This window comes from Callorhinus ursinus, unplaced genomic scaffold (assembly GCF_003265705.2).
Source record: "Callorhinus ursinus isolate GAN/ISIS: 27379988/994484 unplaced genomic scaffold, GSC_fseal_2.0 scaffold7, whole genome shotgun sequence".
Taxonomy (NCBI): domain Eukaryota; kingdom Metazoa; phylum Chordata; class Mammalia; order Carnivora; family Otariidae; genus Callorhinus; species Callorhinus ursinus.
The window spans coordinates 6,501,215-6,510,941 of NW_027397069.1; the positions used below are offsets into that span (position 1 = coordinate 6,501,215).

General features: G+C 40.5%; 1 pseudogene; it reads left to right on the forward strand.

Annotated features, from left to right (window-relative positions):
* The first annotated feature begins 2,655 nt into the window (after nt 1–2,655).
* LOC112826613 (asparagine synthetase [glutamine-hydrolyzing]-like) overlaps nt 2,656–9,727 on the forward strand; it is a 10,071-nt pseudogene continuing 2,999 nt past the window's right edge.

Here is a 9,727-nt window from a genome sequence, read left to right on the forward strand (position 1 = left end):
AGCTGAAGGCAGTCGCTCAACCAACTGAGCCACCCAGGCGCCCTAATGATATGTTATACTTTAAGAGAGGATCCCACCCTCTCCCATCCCAGGAGTGGTAGTTAACATAATAGGCAAGCTCTTCAGCCTTATTACCATAGCAAAGACAGCTTGGTGACCACCTTAATCCAACAGTGGAGCTGAAAACACTTCAAAGCATAGTCAAGGATGTTTCTAGTGCGTATCCTAACCTGCCCGCAAGAAAACCCTAGCAAAACTAAAGATAGAAAAGAGAATAGAACCAAAGCTTCCTTGAGCACCTCCAAATGCACTGTATAAAATTGCCCCAACAATGGGATATGAATGTGTTTTGGTAATTGTGTGTTTATTATCAGAATGAAGTTTTCTCTTTTTGGAGGGCCACAACTTTACCAGTAGCATAGAGTTTCCTACCTCAGAAATCTTAACTTTTGCTCTCTCTAGGGGCAGAAACATTCATTTCATTGGAATTTTTTTTAAAGACTTTATTTATTTATTTGACAGAGAGACAGTGAGAGAGGGAACACAAGCAGGGGGAGCAGCAGGCAGAGGGAGAGGGAGAAGCAGGCTCCCCGCGGAGCAGGGAGCCCAATGTGGGGCTCCATCCCAGGACCCTGGGATCATGACCTGAGCCGAAGGCAGATGCCTAACCGACTGAGCCACCCAGGTGCCCCCATTGGAATTTTTATTAAGGAGCTTTGGAAGGCTCAATACTTTACTTCACTACCCATATCATCCTCAATCCTCAGGTAATACAGAAAAGACACATAGAATTTTCAATTCTAGTTAAATTTTTAGAAACTCTGGAACTTGGCCTAAACTGTTGCCTTTTGCCTTAATGACAATGAAACCACTCCATAGCCAACCCACTGACTCTCAACCTATTAACTAATAGTTAGGCATCTTATCTGCCTGGGAATGTTGTCCCCAGTTATAGACTTTGCCTTATTACAGGCTGATATAGCCAAATAGTACAAATGACTTACATGAACACTCAGTTTTTAACTTAAAATTTACCATCTTAACCATTTTTAAGTGTACACTTCAGTGGTATTAAGTACATTGACGTTGTATAAACCATCACCACCATCCATCACCAGAACTCTTCTCATCTTGCAAAATTGAAACTCTGTGGTTCATTAAACACTAACTGCCCCTTTTCCTCTCCCCCTAGACCCTAGCCACCACCATTCTATTGTCTATAAATTTGACTATTCTAGATATCTCATATAAGTGGAATCAATGCACAATTTTATCAATAGATGTGGGTAGCTTTTCTAAGCTTTTCTAGGGTCCTGTAAAACGACCCTATTCACTATTTAAAACCCAGAGGAGGGGACCTTGGGTGGCTCAGTTGGTTGGGCATCTGCCTTCTGCTTGGGATCACGGTCCCGGGGTCCTGGGATTAAGCCCTGCGCATCGCATCAGCATCCCCGCTCAGCGGGGAGCCTGCTTCTCCCTCTCCCTCTGCCCTCCCCACCCCTGCTCATGCTTGCTCCCTCTCTCTCGTGCTCTCTCTCTCAAATAAAATCTTTAAAAAAATAAAAATAAAATAAATGAAACTCAGAGGTGTCATCTTAAAGAGACATGAGAAAAGACTGCCCTTGATCTCAGTGGAAATTGTGCCTTACAGGCACTGTATCAACTAACACAACAGCTACACCCTAGGATGTTGATCCTTGCTTCCCTGTTTGTTAATGAAGAAGAAGCCCTTCTTGAATCAGAAAGACTGTTCCTACTATAGACCTTAACCTGAGGAGTCTCCAGAAGCTGGAAACTGCAGGAAAACAGCTTCCACTCAAGGCTATCAGAATAAACTAATGACTGCATGAAGGCAACAGCCCAAGACCCATGGAACATGGGAGGTCAGGGGACTGGCGCTACACATCGTCACACTTCAATCTGTATGCATGTTTTCTTAATTTTCCTAGGTATTTTCCTTTACCTCTTTTGGTTTAAGGTTCTGGATTGTTAACAGCTTGTTATCTCTTAACTATGGTACCCATAAGCAATGGTTTGCTGGAGCCAGATAGAATCAGCTTAGGAGAATCAATTGTTGAATTGTCAGGAGTCTTGCTGGTTAAATTCTTGGTAGCTTGAAATTAGACTGTGGAAACATTTACACAGTGGAAAACAGAAAACTACAAATTGGGGCCTCCGCCATTCCCACTCTCCCAGAGAATCTGTTGTTAAACATTTACCAGCACATCACTGCCTAGAAGGTCCCCATCCTCAATATTGCCCTTTGCATTCTTACTCACTCGCAAGCATATGTCCAACTGACTATGGTTTGCTTATGATATGGCTAACACACCATTAAACTGTTGAATTTAATTCACTTTCCTTTGGGGACCACCCAGCTTCACTTGGTACCAGTTCCTAGGTATCAGTTGATTCCCTAGGTAACTGGACTCAACCACTAAGCAACTTTTTAGACGGCAAACACCTCAGAGGCCAGACAACCAGAAATCTGAAATTCCTTATCACATTATACTGAAAAGGAGATTCCTATCTCTACTTGTAAATCTTTCATGAGTACTAGTCTTTGTAAGGAAATTTTCACAGTCACAGAGATTTACAAAGTTGGAACAGATGGTGTATACTCAGAGGTCATCTTGCCTTCGCACACCTTACAAGATGGCACACCACGTAGGCTCAACCTGGAGCTTTCTCGCTTTAGATCTAGCTCATGATTTCTCCACTTTTAAATTCAGCCACTGGACTAGTCTTGATGAGCAACACCACCACTCCAAGTGCCAGAGGACATCTCTTCCTACCAATATTGTGGGCTGGGCTGAAAAGTAGCTGCCAGTTCCTTTCGAACCTTGTGTGGCTCCTAAGCAGGATATTTCTTATTAGAGATGGAAAGACACAGAACATTTCTCAGCCTTGTCTGGGAGGGGTAGGCAACTCTGCTTGTTAGTACAAGCCTGGACACCTCAGCACAGGCCTGTGTGTTTCTTTTGTCCCACTAGAAGCCAAAACTTCCCACACATGTGAGGTGATCCAAACTGCTCCTTTTTGGCATAAGCTGTCCTCACTCTGAGCACTTATATTCATTTTCTTTCTTTCTTTTTCTTCCCTTCTTTCCTTTCTTTCTCTTTCTTTCTTTCTTTCTTTCTTTCTTTCTTTCTTTCTTTCTTTCTTTCTTTCTTTCTTTCTTTCTTTCTTTAGATTTTATTTATTTATCTGAGAGAGAGCATAAGCAGGGGGAGTTGCACGCAGAGGGAGAGGGAGAAGCAGCTCCCGCTGAGCAGGGAGCCCCATGTGGGACTCGGATCCCAGGACTCTGGGATCATGACCTAAGCCAAAGCCAAACACTTAACTGAACCACCCAGGCGCCCCTGAGCATTTATATTCTTTCTCAAGGCATTTGTTTTAAAAAAAAAAGAGTTCATCTCAGGCTAGGCTGCTTTCCAGGGTGAGGAAATTCATGTCTTGAACCGTGATGGTGTAAACTCTTGAGAAATGCTAGGCTTAATTCCACTAATTATTTGTGCAATTATCTAATTTTTAAAAATTTTTAAAATATTTTTTTTTATTTATTTGACAGAGGGAGAGATAACAAGAGAGAGAACACAAGCAGGGGGAGTGGGAGAGGGACAAGCAGGCTTCCCGCGGAGCAGGGAGCCCGATGTGGGGCTCGATCCCAGGACCCCGGGATCATGACCTGAGCTGAAGGCAGACGCTTAACGACTGAGCCATCCAGGCGCCCCTGTGCAATTATTTATTTAAGGTATATGTTTCCTGTAAATTCTGTCATAGTAGAGTCTCTACCTTTATGATTCACTGTAGTATCTCCCACGCTTGGCTCATATAGTAGGCACTACATATAATGAGTTTATATTAATAATTCCAACTCAAAGTTAGCATTATAGTGTTTTTTCTTTTCTTTTCCAGATATTATTTTTAAATAATAATCTCCACACCCAACATGGGGCTTGAACTCACAATCCCAAGATCAGGAGTCACATGCTCTCCCCACTGAGCTTTATCTTCTTAACTTGGAAATCTTGGTTCCTAATAACAGTATTTCCTTATTTGTTTTATTTTATAATATACAAGAGCACAATAACAACAATATTACTAACAATAAACTTACCAAATGCAGTTCAAAATATCTTTGTACTTTTATTTGTCCTTAGACTTTATATGGGGAAAATGTTACAGTGTTCTATGTTCCAAAGTAGCTTTAAGTAATTATTTTCTCAGGGTGCCTGTCGGGTTCAGTCAGTAGAGATGCGGCTCTTGATCTTGGGGTTGTAAGTTTGAGCCCCACAATGGGTGCAGAGATTACTTAAAAATACAATCTTAAAAAAAATAGTATTTTCTCAGTGTGATTGGGTTTTATATTCAGTTTCATTCATTTGTTTCTGTTTGTGTTCAATTTTATGGTTTTTTTCTTATTTCATTTAATTTTTTGAATATTTGAATCATTTACATCGTTCAAAAGTCAAAGCTACATAAAAAGGATACCCAGAGAATTAAATTCTTGCTCCCATCTTTATTCCTTACACCCATTCCACCCATTCTCATAAGGAATTATTAACATTTTCAAAAATATCTTGTTTATTCTTCCTTTTTTCATAAAATAAGTATATATACATATGTACAAGTATATACAAATATAAGTTTATGTGTGGATATGCCCTAGTTTATTCAGTCTTCTATTGATGGATACTTGGATTTGTTTTCAAGCTTTTTTGTTTTTAAGATTTTATTTATTTATTTGACAGAGAGAGACACAGCGAGAGAGGGAACACAAGCAGGAGGAGTGGAAGAGAGAGAAGCAGGCTTCCCACCGAGCAGGGAGCCCGATGCGGGGCTCCACCCCAGGACCCTGGGATCGTGACCTGAGCCGAAGACAGATGCTTAACAACTGAGCCACCCAGGCGCCCCTCAAGCTTTTCTTATTACAAGTAAGCTCACAATGCAGAGAATGTGCATATCATATTTTGCATTTGTGAAGGTGTATCTTCAGCTAGGTTCCTAGAAAGATCACTGAATCAAAGGGTAAAGACGGGCTCATGACCTGCTCAGTGGGGAGCCTGCTTCTCCCTCTCCTTCTTTGCTCCCTCCTGCTTGTGCTCTCTCTCTGTCAAATAAATAAAATAAAAATATTTAAATAAATAAATAAACAAACAAATGGTATCACACAGTATGTGATCTTTTGTGACTGGCTTCTTTTGTTTGACATGTTTTTGAGGTTCATCCATGTTGTAGCATCTACCAATACTCTTCTTTATTCTTTGTTATGTATTGATAGGATTTAACTATCTTGTGTAATATAAGCTGAAAATATTTTCTGTCAGTTTTTCATTTGTCTTCTGACTTTGCTTATGATGATTTTGCCCAGTAAAAGTTTATATTTGTCTGTCTGTATGTAGATATAGATAGATACATTAGATATTAGATAGATAGAGATGTACTTAAATGTACCACAGCTTCTGGAATTTGAATTATAGTAGAACAGCTTTCCTCATGTCCAGGTAATGAAGAAATGGACATGTTTTATTTTTGAATGTATCTTTTCATTTTTTTTTTACATTGAAATGACTGATCTATTTGGAGTTTATTTTAATGTAAAGTAAGGGACATAAATCTAAATATATATATTTTTTCAAATGACTCTCCAGTTGTGCTGGTTCCATTTTTTAAAAGTTAATCTTGGGGCGCCTGGGTGGCTCAGTCACTTAAGCGGCTGCCTTCGGCTGGGGCCCTGAGCCCAGGGTCCTGGGATCGAGCCCCACATCGGGCTCCCTGCTCAGCAGGGAGCCTGCTTCTCCCCCGCCTGCCGTTCCCCCTGCTTGTGCTTGCTCTCTGTCTCTCTCTCTCGTTCTGTGTCAAATAAATTAATAAAAAATATTTTTAAAAAGTTAATCTTTCCCCTCAATGATTTAAGATGCTTCCTTTGTCATATACTAAATTTCCATATACACTTGAAATTGTTTCCATTGGTTTGTCTGTTAGCCAGGCATCGACACCACATTGTTTTAATTATAGGGTCTCTACAGTAATTTTTAATATGTGGTAAGGCCAACCCCTCTAATTGCTCTTCCTTTTGAAGATATTCATGAGTATTCTTGCTTATTTATTTTTCTATATGAAGTTTAGGATTCAGTGCCAGGAAAAAAAATTGCTGGCATCTTTTTGGGGAATTACCTTAAGTTAATATATTAACTTGGAGAGACTTGAAATATTTATGATGTTAATTGGTCCTATCCAAGAACAAGGAATATGTTTCTATCTTTGTTTATCATACTATTGTGATTTTTCAGGACTCTTTCAAAATCTTCCTCATATAGGTTTGATCCATAATCTCTTAAAACAGTGCTTCCCATCATCTATGTAACTAGGTCAATGGAATATGGCCAATCACAGTAGCAGCTCTTCTCTTTGAGGAGAGATGAAGTGGGCTGACAGAGAGGGAAACAAAAGAGCAAATATCTTCTATGTTCTGCTTTCCCTGAGTTTAGTTCTGTTAGCCCCACTGAGGGTTTTACCCACGTCTATGTTGCTATATAGTACTCACTCAAACACTATCTTTAGTAAGCTTTACTGGACAATATGGCTGAACATAATGTGGGATGGGAAACAGACTAGAGACTGAATAGAGAAATCTAGTGTATAATGGGGCTTTGGGGTTAAGTTATTCTATTTTTTACTCACGTCGGAGACTTGTAATGGGACACCTCATCTGCCCAATGAGTTGATTCCAGAAGGAGTCAGAGCAGAAATAACAAGGATCAGAAAAGTGGTTTCACAAAGGTGAAAGCAGGACTTCCCTGGTACTCTGTTGGATGTCTCTGCTGTGCGAGGCAGCTGTACTCCAGGTTAACTCCAGGCTTGCTTTAAAACCTAATGGAGTTCCCTGATGCCAAGCGATGTTGAGCACTTTTTCATGGGTCTGTTGGCCATTTGGATGTCTTCTTGGCAGAAATGTCTGTTCATGTCTTCTGCTCATTTCTTGATTGAATTATTTGTTCTTTGGGTGTTGAGTTTGATGAGTTCTTTATAGATTTTGGATACTAGCCCTTTATCTGATATGTCATTTGCAAATATCTTCTCCCATTCTGTCAGTTGTCTTTTGGTTTTGTTGACTGTTTCCTTTGCTGTGCAAAAGCTTTTTATCTTGATGAAATCCTGATAGTTCATTTTTGCCCTTCCTTCCCTTGCCTTTGGTGATGTTTCTAGGAAGAAGTTGCCACAGCTGAGGTCGAAGAGGTTGCTGCCTGTGTTCTCCTCTAGGATTTTGATGGACTCCTATCTCACATTTAGGTCTTTCAACCATTTTGAGTCTATTTTTGTGTGTGGTGTAAGGAAATGGTCCAGTTTCATTCTTCTTCATGTGGTTGTCCAATTTTCCCAACACCATTTGTTGAAGAGACTGTCTTTCTTCCATTGGACATTCTTTCCTGCTTTGTCGAAGATAAGTTGACCATAGAGTTGAGGGTCCATTTCTGGGCTCTCTATTCTGTTCCATTGATCTATGTGTCTGTTTTTGTGCCAGTGCCATACTGTCTTGATGATGACAGCTTTGTAATAGAGCTTGAAGTCCAGAATTGTGATGTCACCAGCTTTGCTTTTCTTTTTCAACATTCCTCTGGCTATTTGGGGCCTTTTCTGGTTCCATACAAATTTTAGGATTATTTGTTCCATTTCTTTGAAAAAAGTTGATGGTATTTTGATAGGAATTGCATTAAATGTGTAGATTACTCAGGGTAGCATTGATATCTTCACAATATTTGTTCTTCCAGTGCATGAGCATGGAACAAAGAACATTTCTTTGTGTCTTCCTCAATTTCTTTCCTGAGTATTTTATAGTTTTCTGAGTACAGATTCTTTGCCTCTTTGATTAGCCTTATTCCTAGGTATCTTATGGCTTTGAGTGCAATTGTAAATAGGATCGACTCCTTAATTTCTCTTTCTTCTGTCTTGTTGGTATATATAAATGCAACTGATTCCAAATCAAAACCTCAATGAGATACCATCTCACACCAGTCAGAATGGCTAAAATTAACAAGTCAGGAAACGACAGATGTTGGCGAGGATGCGGAGAAAGGGGAACCCTCCTACGCTGTTGGTGGGAATGCAAGCTGGGGCAGCCACTCTGGAAAACAGTATGGAGGTTCCTCAAAAAGTTGAAAATAGAGCTACCCTATGACCCAGCAATTGCACTACTGGGTATTTACCCCCAAAATACAAATGTAGTGATCTGAAGGGGTACGTGCACCCTAATGTTTATAGCAGCAATGTCCACAATAGCCAAACTATGGAAAGAGCCAAGATGTCCATCAACAGATGAACAGATAAAGAAGATGTGGTATATATATATATACACAATGGAATATTATGCAGCCATCCAAAAAAAAAAACAAAACACCACGAAATCTTGCCATTTGCAACGACGTGGATGGAACTAGAGGGTATTATGCAGAGCGAAATAAGCCAATCAGAGAAAGACATGTATCATATGGTCTCATTGATATGAGGCATTCTTTTTTTTTTTAAAGATTTTATTTATTTATTTGACAAAGAGAGACACAGCGAGAGAGGGAACACAAGCAGGGGAAGCGGGAGAGGGAGAAGCAGGCTTCCGGCCAAGCAGGGAGCCCGATGCGGGGCTCGATCCCAGGACTCTGGGATCATGACCTGAGCCGAAGGCAGACGCTCAACAACTGAGCCACCCAGGCGCCCCTGATATGAGGAATTCTTAATCTCAGGAAACAAACTGAGGGTTGCTGGAGTGGTGGGGGGTGGGAGGGATGGGGTGGCTGGGTGGTAGACATTGGGGACGGTATGTGCTATGGTGAGCGCTGTGAACTGTGTAAGACTGTTGAATCACAGACCTGTACCTCTGAAACAAATAATACAATATATGTTAAAAAAAAAGAAGAAGAAGAAGAAGAAGAAGATAGCAGGAGGGGAAGAATGAAGGGGGGGAAATCAGAGAGGGAGATAAACCATGAGAGACTATGGACTCTGAGAAACAAACTGAGGGTTCTAGAGGGTAGGGGGGTTGGGGGGATGAGTTAGCCTGGTGATGGGTATTAAAGAGGGCATGTATTGAATGGAGCACTCGGTGTTATACACAAACAATGAATCACAGAACACTACATCTAATAAATAAATAAATAGGGGGAAAACAACAACCCCCCCCCACAAAAAAAACCTAATGGAGTAACAGAGAGTATATAAACAAAGGAGGTATAGGAGGAGAGGGTAAAGCTTATTTCTTTTTTTAAACCCTTCCAGCTCCTCTTCAGCTCAGAGAACAAAGAGATTATGTCAGACCAGCAGCAATCTTGTGTTAATAATGCTCAGCCATCTCTCTGTTGACACTATCATCTAAGCTTCTTCTGGGACCCTTGAGTTACCCAGATTAGCAAAATAAAAGGCCTCCTGTTCCCAAAGATTTCCCAGGCTTTGAATCTTTCCTAGTCCCCTTATTCTTAAAGTGTACCAGAACATCCAATATAATAGGGTACTATGCACCTGTAATAAGGAATAAAGAAAATCTCTATATACAACAGTGGAGTGATTGCTAGGATATATTGTTGAGAGAAAGAAATCAAGACAGGGGTGCCTGGCTGGCTCAGTTGGTAGAGCCTGCAACTCTTGATCCTGAGGTTGTGAGTTCAAGCCCCATATTAGGTGTGGAGCCTTCTGAAAGAAAGAAAGAAAGAAGGAAAGAAAGAAAGAAAGAAAG